The sequence below is a fragment of the Hylobates moloch genome, unplaced genomic scaffold (genome assembly GCF_009828535.3).
Source record: "Hylobates moloch isolate HMO894 unplaced genomic scaffold, HMol_V3 SCAFFOLD_6, whole genome shotgun sequence".
NCBI lineage: Eukaryota > Metazoa > Chordata > Mammalia > Primates > Hylobatidae > Hylobates > Hylobates moloch.
Window position 1 is genome coordinate 64,313,056 of NW_026652281.1, and position 15,093 is coordinate 64,328,148.

Sequence of the window (15,093 nt, forward strand, 5' to 3'; positions counted from 1 at the left end):
GAATGTGTTCCCTGGCTTTTGAACACTATTGCATTACAGTAGAGTTAAGAATTGGGGACAATTAAAGTTGAGTAGCTTAAGAATGTCCAGCTGCAATGAGTTGGTGTAATCGTTCAAGGCTGTTAAGTGCAGTTGCTATCTTCAAGTAAAATGGAGGGCATAAAGTTCATTTAAATGCAAGTCAGAGAGAGAAAATAGGAAGTAAAACTTAGGATATAAGGTCATTCTGTTAGAGTAACTGTTTAATCATGAAGAGAAACAATATAAATAAAATGAAAATTAGACAAGCTATTGTCCAGGAAAAAGTAGTTTACCCTATTATAATCTGCTTCAGTTAAACTTTAGCTGCTATAGACCAACACATTGCCCCTGCACATTTCTGTTCAGCTCAGCTGAATCGTAAGCCTGAGAGCTGTAGCAAGATTTGAGGCTGCAGTACAATGCAGCTATTTCCTCAGTCCCAGCTTCAGATGAGGGACATCCTGCATTAAGAAAGCTGAGACTTATGCAGTAAGAGGAACAGTTCTCTCCTTGCCCTTGGATGCTGAATAATTAAAAAAGGAATTATAGAACTTAACAGTTTCAGCAGATGATGATAATTTTAGATAAACTCCATTGGGGTACCAGAGGCATGATAAGTTTGCTAAGAGACATAAAACTCTAAGTTACATCTTCAAGGTCAAAAGCGTAGCCTCAGTAAACTGCATTCACTGTGAAAAGTATGACTTGTGAAGGTCAAATGATAGTGTAAATCTGTCTAGAAATATTTTCCTGTACGTATTATGACTACCAAAATAGAATTCTGAATTTGTCTATGTCTAGCTATTTTAGACACATCTCCTTTAGTTTTGTTTGCTTCCAACAGCTTTATTTTTTTCTCTGTTGAACTGAGAAAAGAAATTGTAATCATGCATTTTACTCTGCAAGCTGCTGACTCAGCTGTTTCTGTAATATATAGTAGAATCAGAGCTGTTTCCCAAAGACCATATGATATTGACACATAGAGATTTCTAATGAGGAATAATACCCTTTTACCTTCTAGTGACAGAATTCTAGTGACAGAATTCAATTCAGCCAAAATAGTAATATCTAGTTGTTATTAATAATACCAGTTTTATATCCAATGCAATAGAAACTTAAGCCATGGTTTCAAGTGATTAGATGACAGATACCAAATTTGTATTATGAATTGTGTACAAACCATTTAATGAAAGTTGCACTCAGAGTATGAGAGTAGTATTTTAAAAATGTACTAACATTTGAAAAATTACTCCTATAAGTCAGACTCAAGTTATCTCAGGAAGGAAAACTTCTGTTACTTCAGCCTTTCCATTCCCATCTGCTCTGCTGAAACTTAGTGCAAGGGGATTTCTGATCCAGAGTATCAGGATTATCCAGATTATTTGCATACACTGTCCACATTTTTAAAAAGGCTTGATAGTCCACTTCATTTTAATTGTAAATTCATATTCTTAGAAAGTGCAGGCTTGCCTCGAAGAGTTGCTAAAGAGCTTTCAAGTAATAGAACTATATTTGGCTTGAGGAAATTTAATGCTGTAATGTAATTTGGGTCATAGGATTATGATGTTATGCCCATAAGCCAAATACCTGTTCTCATTAATTTTTTCCTAACAATTTTTTTTGTGATAGCATTCAGATTGAATTTTCAAATCCCATAGTCCTTCAGAGAAACTGCTTCCAAGTGACCTTCCATAATTCCAGTTGTTTTTTACAATGCAAAAATAAATCAGATAGCACAAGAATCAACAAAGCAGATTACTTACTTGCTTCGTTACTTACTTGAAATACTGCATATTTTCTTAAATTTAAAACTTTTATTTACCAAACATAGCCCAGAAGGAATTTTAGGGAGCTGAAATCCTCACAAATTTTTTGAAGAATTTAGTCAGATGATTAAATTAGCTATCTCAATCTCAGATTCTTGAATGGTACTGATAAGCAGTATGAGCTTCTGTTAGTGACAGAAAATAGTTGAAAATTCACGTTGCTGTAAAAACGTCATTACTCCCTCCCATTTTTTATTAAATTTCTATTTTTGTACTCCAAGTTCCCAAGGTCTGAACAATATTGGGAAAATTGTGCAGATCAGCCTCAAATTTTTGTTAGCTGCCTTGATGCAGATGCTCAACATTTTAATGATACATTTTTGAGTTCCATGTGTATGGGTTAGCTAATTGTTTTTCTGAAGGCCTCCTCATAGTTTTGTTGTGGGAGGTTTTATAGAGATATAGACACACACAAAAAAGTTTAATCTGGATATTAAAAAAAAAGAAAACCGGGCACAGTGGCTCACACCTGTAATCCCAGCACTTTGGGAGGCTGAGGCGGGTGGATCACGAGGTCAGGGGTTTGAGACCAGCCTGACCAACATGGTGAAACCCCGCCTCTACTAAAAATATAAAAATTAGCTGGGCGTGGTGGCGGGCGCCTGTAATCCCAGCTACTCAGGAGGCTGAGGCAGGAGAATTGCCTGAATCCAGGAAGCGGAGGTTGCAGCGAGCCGAGATCGTGCCACTGCACTCCAGCCTGGGCAACAGAGCGAGACTCCATCACAAAAAAAAAAAAAGGATAAAAAGGCAGATGGCCAGGAAAGAAAACAGCAAGTGTAGACCCCTTTGCAAGGTGTTTCTAGTGAAAAACATTTCTCCGGTAATGAAAAAGAAACCTCTCCCAGCTTCCATGGAAAAAGACTTAGCTTTAGATAAAAATTTCACATGTATTAATCCATTTCCTTTAATTTTTCATTGAAATAATTTGATCATACAGGAAAGCAAACTTCATTTGTCCACAAAATCTACTAAAATATGCAATCAAGATATTAGCTTGTATATAACTTACTGTCCTCAATGTAGGCAATAGTTATTTTCTCAACTACTTCTACAGGAAGAGGGGCCACTGTTAATATCCTTTCTATACACTAAACTAATGGATTTTGTTCCTCATGTCACAATGTGGCTACTTTACTTTACTTTTAAATACTTTGAAACTTGAGACCAGTAGGAAGAGTTTTATATGGAGTATCAAATCACACGGAAAGAATAATATTTATAATATTTGTATCAGGTCCAAAAACTTTTGTGTAGCCTTTCAACTACCAGTAGAATTTTAGAGATGATGAATACACTCTTTAAAATATAACTTTTTAGAAGACATTTACAGATGACAGAGAAATTTTATGATTATTTGCCTATTAACCAATATATACAAAGCAAAATAGATGAAGACGTAACTGCTTGACCTTATCAAGGTCAGAGTCAGTGCTTCCTGCATTTGGTGTTCAAGCAGAGGTCTTCTGATGACAAGTTTCAGTCTTTCCTGTAATGCCACTAACTGGCTTAGACCTTGGAAAATTTACTTAATCTCTCCAAATCCCAGTTACCCCATCTGTAAAATCGGGCCTAATGCCTGCTTATTCCATAGAGCTTTGTGAGAATTAAATGAGATAATATGTGGAAAGTGCTTAGTACAGTGCCTGGTTCCCAAGAGCTGATACTTATCCAGGTGGTTGTTATCATTTTGTTTATTGCTTCCTCCCTGTTATGGAAAATTAATTTTTAAATAGAAAACAGACCACAAATACTGGTGAAAAAAATTCATGCTTTTCAAAGCACATTTGTTAACAGAACATATCATCACCTTAGTTCTAATAAAGTAAACATTTTATAAGTTCTTTTCTTTGCCTTCTTTAATTTCACAATTTAAAATGTCCCCATTCATATTATTATTTTAATTTTAATTTTTTTTTTTTGAGATGGAGTCTTGCTCTGTCGCCCAGGCTGGAGTACAATGGCTCAATCTTGGCTCACTGCAACCTCTGCCTCCCAGGTTCAAGCAATTCTCCTACCTCAGCCTCCTAAGTAGCTGGGATTACAGGTGCCTGCCACTGTGCCCTGCTACTTTTTGTATTTTTAGTAGCAACGGGGTTTTGCAATGTTGGCCAGGCTGGTAATTCCTGACCTCAGGTGATCAGCCCACATCAGCCTCCCAAAGTGTTAGAATTACAGGTGTGAGCCACCAAGCCCAGCCTCCCCAGTCACATTAAATATTATCTGACCATTTTTACTTCCCTGGTAGAAACTCAAGTTTTCCAAACATAAGTAATATTTTCCCTTAATGTATTTACTATGTGAGCACAGATCCACTACTTTAAATTTTTGTAAGGCAGAACAAGAGGAAATCCCAGAAATGAAAACTGTGTCTTATTTAATAAGTAAAAGTAATTGTCACTTTTGTCAACAAATAAAACAAGTAGATTTGCTTAAATAAGGAATTGCCAGAAGTTTATGTCTGTAAGTAGAAAAAAATAAAATCTATCCAGAACCGCTGGCAGAAGTACACACTCCTCTCTCAGCTTCACTGTTCCTCTTTCTGCTGTGTGTCCTGAACCTGCCTTCCCTTCTTCAAATCTGGTTCAGTCCTCACACGGACTTCCTGCTAACATGCCTCCCTCCCTCATCAGATTGTCTCTCAGCTTTGTAACTGACTCCAACTATAGAACAGTGCCAGGCACATAGTAGGTGCTTAATATATGTTTGTTGAATAAGTGAGTGAACAAATGAATGATGAATGTAATGAGATACTTCTGAATTGTCACTACCATAATGAGCATTTGTTAAATGCTGTGACATCGCTGGCATTTAGCAGCACGTGACACATTGTGTGCACTTAATGAACATTAGCTAGATGACTGCTTTCACTCCGTAATGTTGGCATCAGCTAAACCATAGTTCACACAATTTAAGAACTTAAAAGGACTTTGGTAGCGATTGTCTAGACCAATCTTCCAATCCATGAATGAAGAAATCAAGACTCAGAGCTTTGCATTGCTTGTCCCAGGCTACCTGGCAGATAAAAGTCCGTTTATCTGATTAACCCCTTCCTTTTCTTCAAATCTGGGCTCATTTCTCACCTTTTTAATGAAGTCATCCTGACTACTGCAATCTGTCCCCCCCCGGTATCCTAATCTCTCTCACCCTTCTTTTCTTTCTCTCTGTAGCACTGGCTGTATACTCTACTTATTTTTATGTAATTGTTTGTCATCTGTCTCTACCACAAGAATATTGAACAGCTTCACGAAGGCAGGAATCTTTGTGTGACGCATCCCAGTCACATAAACCCAACAACTGGCACATAATAGGTGATCAATACATGTTTGCTAAATAAATCCAGGACCAAAATCCAGTTATTTTTTCTAATCAAGTTTTGGTTCAGCCTTTTCAAATCCCAGGGAAATATTTTCAATTCATGGAATGAGAAGCAGCAGATGAACAAGAGAATTATGAATTTGGGTTGCAAATTTTGTCTGGTCTTGTCCATGGCTCCCACATAACATGCAGCATCTGATACTCCATGAGAGTCCGCCAAAGACAGGTTGCAGCAATCTTCCTCATGCATGTATGCAGCTTTGAAGAGTATTGGATTTACATTTGGTCACTGCAATGTTATCCTGTTCCTTATGTAATAACTGCAGAGTTGGGATTTGGTGGTACAGAATGTATCACAAGGAGTGGGTGAATTTAATAATGTATGATCACAAACCATCTACAGAGCCAAAGTTTAATGGGAGAACTGGATACATGTTACTCTGTCTTAATTTTCTCTCTCACACCTAAAACTTATTTAAACTATCTGAGTCTGTTTGGAAAAGTTAAATCAATTCAATTTTGTCTTTTTGAGGCAGAATATCTTATTTGCAGCCACCAATGCAAAATCTACAAATACCAAGAAAAATATCTACAAATATTGTATAAATCACAGCTGGAAATATATATATAGTTAATAATTCTGTCTAAAAACTAATAGCTATAAAATATCAGAGAATTCCATCATGGAATTATAAAAATTAGTACATCATCCATATTAGATGACTAAATCTTAAATTTCTTATCAATTTACCAGAGGGCATGAAACCAAAAATGATAATAAGAACATACAGCATTAAACATAGGCTTGCCATTTGATCAAACTTAGAATATCACCATATTAATATAATAAATGAGCTCAAAAGTAAAGAACAAAAGTATATAGGTAGGAATATACGTACATATGTAAAAATACTCATATATTGCACCCATGCATATACACCTATAGACAACTTATTTATTCAACAAATGTGTTAGGTACTTATGTAGAGGCATTAGGGATATGATGACAAAACATACAGTCTCTGCATTCAACAGTTTATAGTCTAGTGAGAGAGACAGTCATTACTAAGAATAAAGAGCTATTAATCATGGTAACAGAAATATATATTTTCTTACCAACTTTGCTTCTGTCAGTAGGCATAACTGCTAGCCCATGTCCTAGTCTTCTTTGTATTTGTGTGTCCTTTTGAGAAAACAGAATTCAGCCATTTGCTGAACATTGGCCACCTCCACGCAAAACACTGGGTTATTCTCCGTGGAAATATAAACCATCTCCTCAGTGTGCTTACTGACAATATTATCAAGGCAACGAGCAAGCAAGAAAAAATAAAATAAGTGTTAAATCAAGGTGGAAATGTAGAGAAAAGAGTAAGTAGTTACCAAACTAAAAGAGCTTACTATTTAGAACTTTGAACCATATCCATTAAATTTTTAATCACTTAATAGAGCTGAACTCATAAAATACATCTTAAGAATATTTCTAAACTTGATATTGAAAAATCTAGAATGCTGAATTCTATGCTATTCTGTGAACTATTAAAACAATACAGTTCTATAATATTTCCAGGTATAAAAGCTTATGTTGAATAATCTTTGCAGGTAGTAACAAATCCATATTAAACAGACATTGCTTTCTCTGTTTCATCCCTTGTGCTGAAATCAGCATAGTATGTGTGAAGCCAGTGATTGTCTGGAAACTCTCCCAAATACCAAGAAAACCCTATTAAATAGTGACGCCTTTCTTTTTGGTTGCAGCTCTACAAGAACCTTGACTCAGCTAAAGCACTAACTATCGCTTAATGGCTTAGTGTTACAGTGATTTCAACATGATGATTCTCTGATTTTACCAAATATAAAGAAATAATAGCTTTAGATTTCTTTATTGATTATGCTCTTTAAGTGGAAAGTGGAAAATTACCATTTTAGAAGAGTCTTTTGGAATACAAGCACCAAAATGCTAAGAAATTAAAATATTCAATCATGAGGTTATCAAACTAATAGTATCTAGGGAGGAAATGAAATCTTTTTTAAAGCAATATTCTTATTTCAAAATAAAAACATAGGAAATTATTTGAAATAAAATTACTTCAAAAATATTTTGTGTATTTTGTGTTGCCACAATACACTAGCCCTAGACTTGTCTGCCTTCAAGAATGATTATCAAGTAGTCAGTACAAATGGTATCATTTTAATCCTGGTTTAATTCAACATGTTGGTTACCTGACTTCACTGTTAGTCAGTGACTAGTCACCATGTCTAAGGTGTGTGGAGTAATATTTACATGCTCAGGGATTGTGCTGTGGAGTATACTGAACAAAATAAATTAAATAAGAATTCTCTCTACCTTTTCCAAACACTGTCGACTCAAAAGAAAAACAGACATTTTGGATTTAGAAAATCCAGAAAGGCCATAATCCATCATGTATAAAACGAATGAAGTATGTTAGAACAAGAAGCATTTTACTACAGTCAAGTATGGAGATTAGGTAAAAAAGTAGGAACAAAGGAGGGTCCTATCTTATTTCTAAAGAGGGATTGAAAGTTTAAAATAAAATCGCCTTTGAAAACATACCCTTGAAGGGAGGAGATTTCCACTTCTAGCTGATTCTATCTGAAATGCTGCTTCTCTCCCTGCTTTAGCTTGTTCCTGGAAAGCATTGGAAATTATATTTGTCTTTTTGGCTCAGAGTTACTGAAGGGTAGAGAAAGAGCAGGTGAAAGGAAAGACATGTAAGTCAAAGATATGTATAATGTAGCCTTATACGTTACAAGATACATGACACAAATATATTTTCTTTCTAGATGACTATATTTGTTCAGAATGATTTCATGATTATCTATGACTAATAATATTGCTAGCAGAAAATAATGAACACTTTTATACAAGGCTTTTTATTCTCTATCCTTTTTTTTATTTTTGGTTTTTTCAGCACAGAAAGGTAAATTATAAAGTTTTAAATTTTCAAATTTTCTTCTCCAGTATTATACGGGTTATGAACAATTCTTACTTTCTCTTGAAAAGTGTTGTCAATTATGCTGTCAGGCTTTAAAACTCCAAAAATCTGCATATGATTATTTTTATACCCTCATTTTGCTTTGTCTTTTATCACAGTCATTAACAAAGGGTCTTAATTAAGAGCTTAAAGTACCAAAGTACTGAAAAGCTGATTAGATAGTTAATGCTTCATTTAAATGTTTCCGTATAAACAGAATACCTTATTCTAAAAGATGCATATAGTAACAGCATTTTATAGACCTCCCACAATATATTAAAATCAAAGTGTGTTCCAAAATAAAGCTTCTTGAACTTCGGCCTTTTTTCTTATAACTCATTATTTGGCTTATGTACATAATTGAATAAATAAATGAAAGCAAATATACATATAAATAATAAATATAAAAGTTTTTTTTGGAAGACACGGTGGCTCACGTCTATAATCCCAGCACTTTGGGAGGCCAAGGGGAGCAGATCATTTGAGGTCAGGAGTTTAAGACCAGCCTGCCCAACATGGTGAAACCCTGTCTCTACTAAAAATACAAAAATTAGCCAGACCTGGTGTCTCATGTCTGTAGTCCCAGCTGCTTGGAAGGCTGAAGCAGGAAAATCGCTTGAACTCGGGAGGAGGAGATTGCAGTGAGCCGATATTGCGACACTGCACTCCAGCCTGGGTGATAGAGTGAGACTAGGACTCAAAAAAAAAAAAAAGTTTTTAAGGGAAAAAAGGCTGTGAGAGAGCACTGAGGGGGCAGTGGGCTCAATGGCATTCGTTCGCCATTGAGGACGAGTATGGGAGGTGCCCTCTAAGCAAGGACATCAAGCTGAGATCTGAATAATGAGTGGGAGACAGTCACATAGAAAACCAGAGGCAGAGCATTCCAGGGAGAAAAAGTAGAAAATGCAAATTCTCTGAGATTAGTATAGGCTTAATGTTTTCAAACCGAAAGAAGCCCAAGAGACTGCAGCCTGTCAGAGGGGAGGTTGTGCTTTCAGAGAGTAGGCAGGAGGCAGACCACAGTACTTTATAAGTGGTCCAGAGTACAGAGTTCAGACTTTATTCCAAAATCATTTGAAAATGTTTAAAAGGTTTGTTTGAGCAAGGGGTGACATAATATGATTTACATTTATAAAAGACCATGTGAATAATGGGTTACGGTGGGCCAAGAGTAAAGGTGAGGCTACCTTTTAGGAGGATCTTAAAAGTTCAGGTGAGAAATCATGGTGGCAGGGACCAGGATGGTAGCAGTAGAAAAGGATGGAGATGAACCAATTTGGAAAAAAAAAAAAAGTGAAGGAAGAAATGGCAGCAGTTACTGATAGATTGGATGTAGGAATTAAGGGAAACAGACACATCAAGCTCAGCTGCTAGAGTTTGGCATGAATCAAAGGATGGATGATGGAGGCATAAACTAAATTGAGAAAGACTGGGAGAACAGATTTGGGCGAGGGAGGAGGGACTCAAGTTAGTTATTTGTCATTCAATATAGGACCAACAGGAAGATGGGTTTACTAGTTTCATGCTCAGGAAGAAGTATAATGCAAGAATGTTTTGGAATCATCAGCGCATAAGTGGTATTTATAACTATAGGACCAGATGAGATCACCTGGGGAGGGGAGATATGCAGATAAAGGGAAGGAGATGGACCTGGTATGAGTTTTGAAGACCCTCAATACCGACAGGTGGGATAAAGGAAAATGCAGAGGGCACATATTCACTTCCCGGAGTCTGAACCTTGATCACTGATGTGTGGAATTACTTTTCTCATATGATTTTTTAAAAATTTAATTTAGTTGCAAGCATTTGGATATAGGAGATTTCTGCATTAAAAATGCATTTCTAGCCTCTGTTGAAACATCCAAAGGCCTGCTATTTTTCAGCCTTCATCCTCATAAGACAGCACCACTGGGAACCTTCATCTGCTGCCTGTTTAGAATGGGGCCTGTGCTCCCCACAATAGGTACAGTCTTTTCCACTCTTTATCATCCTCATCATGTCCAGGTGCTCTCTTCACTCCCCTCAGCCTTGCCCACATGGGCATTTGTGTTTGACTTACCTTTTGTTTTGTTTCAGCACTAAACTTATTACCTGACCCATTGTAGGCTATTGATTCATGTTTACTAGGTAAAAAAATCAAAGTTCCTTTTTATCCTCTATTGCCTCTAGGATTGACTCCTGTGATGGGATTATTTTGATGTCTTCTTTACTAAGTGAAGACATTAGCCTTATCAGTATATACAACCAACAGTGTCATTCTACAGATTACAAATTACTTAACCTCACACTTCACCACAAAGTGGAAGTGGTCTGAGCGGAGACAAGTTGAGTTGAGCGCTATGCCTTTACCACATCAAGGCACATTTCCAATAATTAAGGAGTGGTGGATAATTACAGCCTAATGAAGAAGAATGACTCATGCTAATGTTTTTGTTTCCCCATATCCTTTGAAACAAACCTCTAATATAGTTAAAATCCTAGAGAGTATGTTTATATTAAGAATGTCACTCAACATATTAGTAAAATATTCTAATTTTATTTCATTTTCTTGTGTTCTTCAATCACTCTATAATTATGATAACCTGGTTTGTGTTTTCTAGGTCTAAAACATAAGAATTAAATGCTAGTTATTTATCCATAAATCTTTGATAACACAGATAAATTTAAATTCTGAAAATTATTAACCAGAGCAGACAACTCTAAGTTGACAAAGATACTAAGATTATTTTTACATCTATAACAAGTTACATCAGAATTAAGATTGATAATAATAGTAATAAATTAATATTAACATTTAAAATCACTTACTATGTGTATTTCTCATAAAAATTTCATTACCTGGGTCATCTCATTAAGCACTCAACATAAGATGGTATAAAGATGGTTAACCAGCTGGGCATGGTGGTTCACGCCTGCAATCCCAGCACTTTGGGAGGCTGAGGGGGGCAGATCACCTGAGGCCAGGAGTTCAAGACCAGCCTGGCCAACATGGCGGAACCCCATCTCTACTAAAAATACAAACATTAACCAGACGCAGTGGCGGGTGCCTATAATCCCAGCTAAAAGATGGTTAACTTCCAAAATTGAGAGAGGTTACATAGCTTGTCCCAGGTCACATGGTTGTTAGGTGGTTAGGATGAGATTAAACTCAGGCAGGTTGGCTCTTGTGCTCCAAACCCATACATGAACACACAGCAACATCAAAGCCTTTTCATGGCATCTTTTGCATGACGCAATAAGTAAAATGGTCCCCATTTTATTCCATTCAATTTATATAACTACATTTCAGAAGAAATAAAATCACTAAGAAAAATAAAGTTTGGTCTTGGGCTTTAAAGAAGCTTTTCTGGGCCAGGAGTGGTGGCTCACGCCTGTAATCCCAACACTTTGGGAGGCCGAGGCGGGCGGATCACGAGGTCAGGAGATCGAGACCACGGTGAAACCCCGTCTCTACTAAAAATACAAAAAAATTAGCCGGGCAGGGTGGCAGACACCTGTAGTCCCAGCTACTTGGGAGGCTGAGGCAGGACAATGGCATAAACCTGGGAGGCAGAGCTTGCAGTGAGCGGAGATCACGCCACTGCACTCCAGCCTGCGCAACAGAGCAGGACTCCGTCTCAAAAAAAAAAAAAAAATAGCTTTTCTCACAGGCCACCATTGTGATTCTTAACAGGGGTAAGAGGAGCAAGGAATGGATGGCAACTGCAAATATACACATTCCACATCCACCCCAAATACAAACTGTCTGAAACTACCAAGGAAATAAAGGAGGGGGCAGACAGGAATTGAATGCTATAGATATAGGTAGATACAAATGTAGATATAGATAGATAGATATAGGCACAGGTATAGATATAGATGACATAGATATAGATGACAAAGACATAGGCATAGGTGGAAAGATAGTGATAAGTTTGTTTAAAAAGTCTTCTAAAATAGTAGTCCTGAAATGCACTCTTGTTTTGCTAAGAACCACTAGATTAGGCATCCTCAAGAGTTGATGAGATGTGAATTTCTCAGGAACCAATACTTTCTAGGAACTGCCTTCTGGAAGAGCACAGTAAAGAAGACAGTGTAGAAGACAGAAGCTGTTTTGTACACCAGGCACACTTTGGACATGTAAATATTTGCTAGTAAGAGTCAGCATGAGCTGGGCACTCACTGTAGGCCAGGCACCAAGCTAAGTTCTCAATGTGAATTACTTCCTTTAACCCTCACAAGAACCCAAGGATGAAGATGACTTACTTCCATTTACTGATGAGGAAACTGAGATACAGAAAGATTAAGTGACACAATGTAAGAGATACAGTCCATATGCTTAACTAATACTCTATAACTGCTGAGAAAAGAAAAGAAATAATGGATGTGGAAAGGCAGAAGCCACAAAGAACTTTATCAACAGAACAGAGCTAAACTTCCTCCTCACACTTTACTTCTTCCTGCTAGAAAAAAAAGATTAAGAAAAGAGAATTAAGAGGAGACAGAATATTTATCAGGATATTATCAGAGTTTCTGGTGTACATCTCAGAACAGTTATTTTTAAACTATGTTCAGTTGACTTCCTAGAGCTCCTTGGGGCCCCGTGATGCCCATCTCAAGCAGAGAGGCTCACATTTATAAGATTACATGGAAAAGGTTTGTCTTAGATATCCTTTGTGGGGGCAAGGAATTCACTGTTCTTGAAAAACTTTTTTTAAACATTGCCATAGATAAACCTCCAGGCTCCAAAATAGTGATAGAATTTATCTTCATTTTTTACTATGAAGCATGGATATGATCATAACATAGTACCCATTCATGATCAGCATTACTCAAAACAATACTATATTTTGGTATTGAGCAGTTTCCCATCACATAATCCATTTAGCTCTAAGGAAAGAGAAAATGATGGATTTGGTCAATACTTACAAGAATGCTTCATAGCATATCACATGTGATAATGCAGATCTCAACAGGAAGGCAAAACATGCCGTTTGAGAAATTATAAAAACACAATTTAGCTGTAGATTGATAGGGAAGAGCAGAGCATGAAGACTATACAGTGGATGCAGAGAAGGTAGCCCCTGGCAGGGTTGGGAAGTGGGCTGGATGGGAGGAGTATGATCTCGTAGCCTGTGAGACCAAAAGGCAGGTCACAGAGGATGAAAAACAGCACCAATCACTTTATATCAAAGAGCGATCTCCACTTATCCTATTTTCAGCATTAGGTTTTTTTCCTTTATGGTTCAAAACTAGACAACAATTACTATCTCTGGCAATAGTATCTTTAAAAAATACGGAAATGTGAGACCATGTTTTAAATACACGTTTAAAGATAACATGTTTAGTAACACAGCAATAGGTATACTGAGAAAATATAATCCTTCAATGATAATAATATAGTATAATTACGGCTACCAGCTTCTTGTGTAGAGAGACTCTAGATAAAGGGTTTTTGTCTATTTGTTAAATTCCCTCAACTTCTACATTTATTTTCATAAGATTTTTATTTAGTTTATGCATGGGTGGTACATTCACATGATTTAAAATTTTTTTAATATGGAAGTGTACATGTGAAAATCTCCCAAGCCTTCCTCTACTCACTTTTCCCCACAGCTTCTCATAGTCTACCAAGGCTGTTAGTTTCTTGTGAATCCTTTCAGATATACTTTATGTCAAACTACACTACACAAACTTTTGAATTCTCACAAATGGTAAGAAGCACACATACTCCTTTGTATCTTCAGGTCAACGTTTAAACTTGCAGGTGAAAGCAAAGATGTGACAGAGAAAAATTCCAGATTTTTTTTTTTTTTTTGTAAGATGAAGTCTTGCTCTGTCACCCAGGCTGGAGTGCAGTGGTGCAATCTTGGCTCACTGCAACCTCCGCCTCCCAGATTCAAGCGATTCTCCTGCCTCAGCCTCCCAAGTAGCTGGGATTACAGGTGCACACCACCATGCCTGGCTGATTTTTGTATTTTTAGTAGAGACGGGGTTTCACCATGTTGGCCAGGCTGGTCTCAAACACCTGACCTCAGGTGATCCACCTACCTCTGCCTCCCAAAGTGCCGGGATTACAGGCGTGAGCCACTGCACCCAGCTCCAGGTTTCAAATTCAAATCAAGTAGGTGAGGGCACAAGGCAAGAATGAGATCATTTTTCTACTACCTTCCTTACTGTCTTCCCTTCTAGAGACTCAAGATCCTCTGCATTCAAGAATAGCTGGGGAAGCAAGCTAAAACTTGGTCTCTGATAAAAGTAATGAAAGAACAGTAAAGGCTGGATGCGAAGGGAAAGGGTCAGCATGGATGGGGGTGGGCATCTGGAAAGGTTTCTGATGCGATCTGATTAGACACATTAGAATCATGACCAAAAGATAGGTTCCTCTGACTCCAGATGAGCAGTTTCATGAAAAATTAGATTTCTTCCAGTCTGAAGGAAACAAAATAATGATAAAGTTAAAGGTTAATAAGTAAAGCACTCTTTGCTTTCTAAATTTTGTGTCCTACTCAAATGTAATGTGTAAAGTACAATGAGAGACAAATGTTTAAATTACGTATTCTACTTAAATATGGTGTCTTTAATGTGCATAATTGTTTTTATAAAGTGTTTTCATTTTAGAGAGGTAGTATGGTGTGAAGCAAGCTCAGCTATCCATGTTTATTGCCATAGCTAGGCCCAAGCTGTATGCAGCACTAGTATATTTCAGTCACAGACATTTATTGCATCAGGCACTATGTTGATGCTGGAGAAACAACATAAACAAGGCAGAGTGAGTGTTTGCAATAGACCATGGTAAGCACAGTGATGGATACAAATCCATCCTGGCTGCTCATTCTCCTGCAGGCTTTGGCTCCCCTAAGGAAAATAACAGCTTCCAAAGTGTTAGTATTACACATCCAAATCTACCAAAGTGTTAACAAATGTCACAAAATGAAGAACTATTTTTAAAACCT

At 37.0% G+C, this 15,093-nt stretch overlaps 1 protein-coding gene across 1 annotated transcript in view; it reads left to right on the forward strand.

Annotated features, from left to right (window-relative positions):
* Positions 1-15,093, forward strand: part of HAPLN1 (hyaluronan and proteoglycan link protein 1) — an 83,588-nt gene that overhangs the window by 48,459 nt on the left and 20,036 nt on the right. The gene's annotated exons all lie outside the window — the stretch shown is intronic.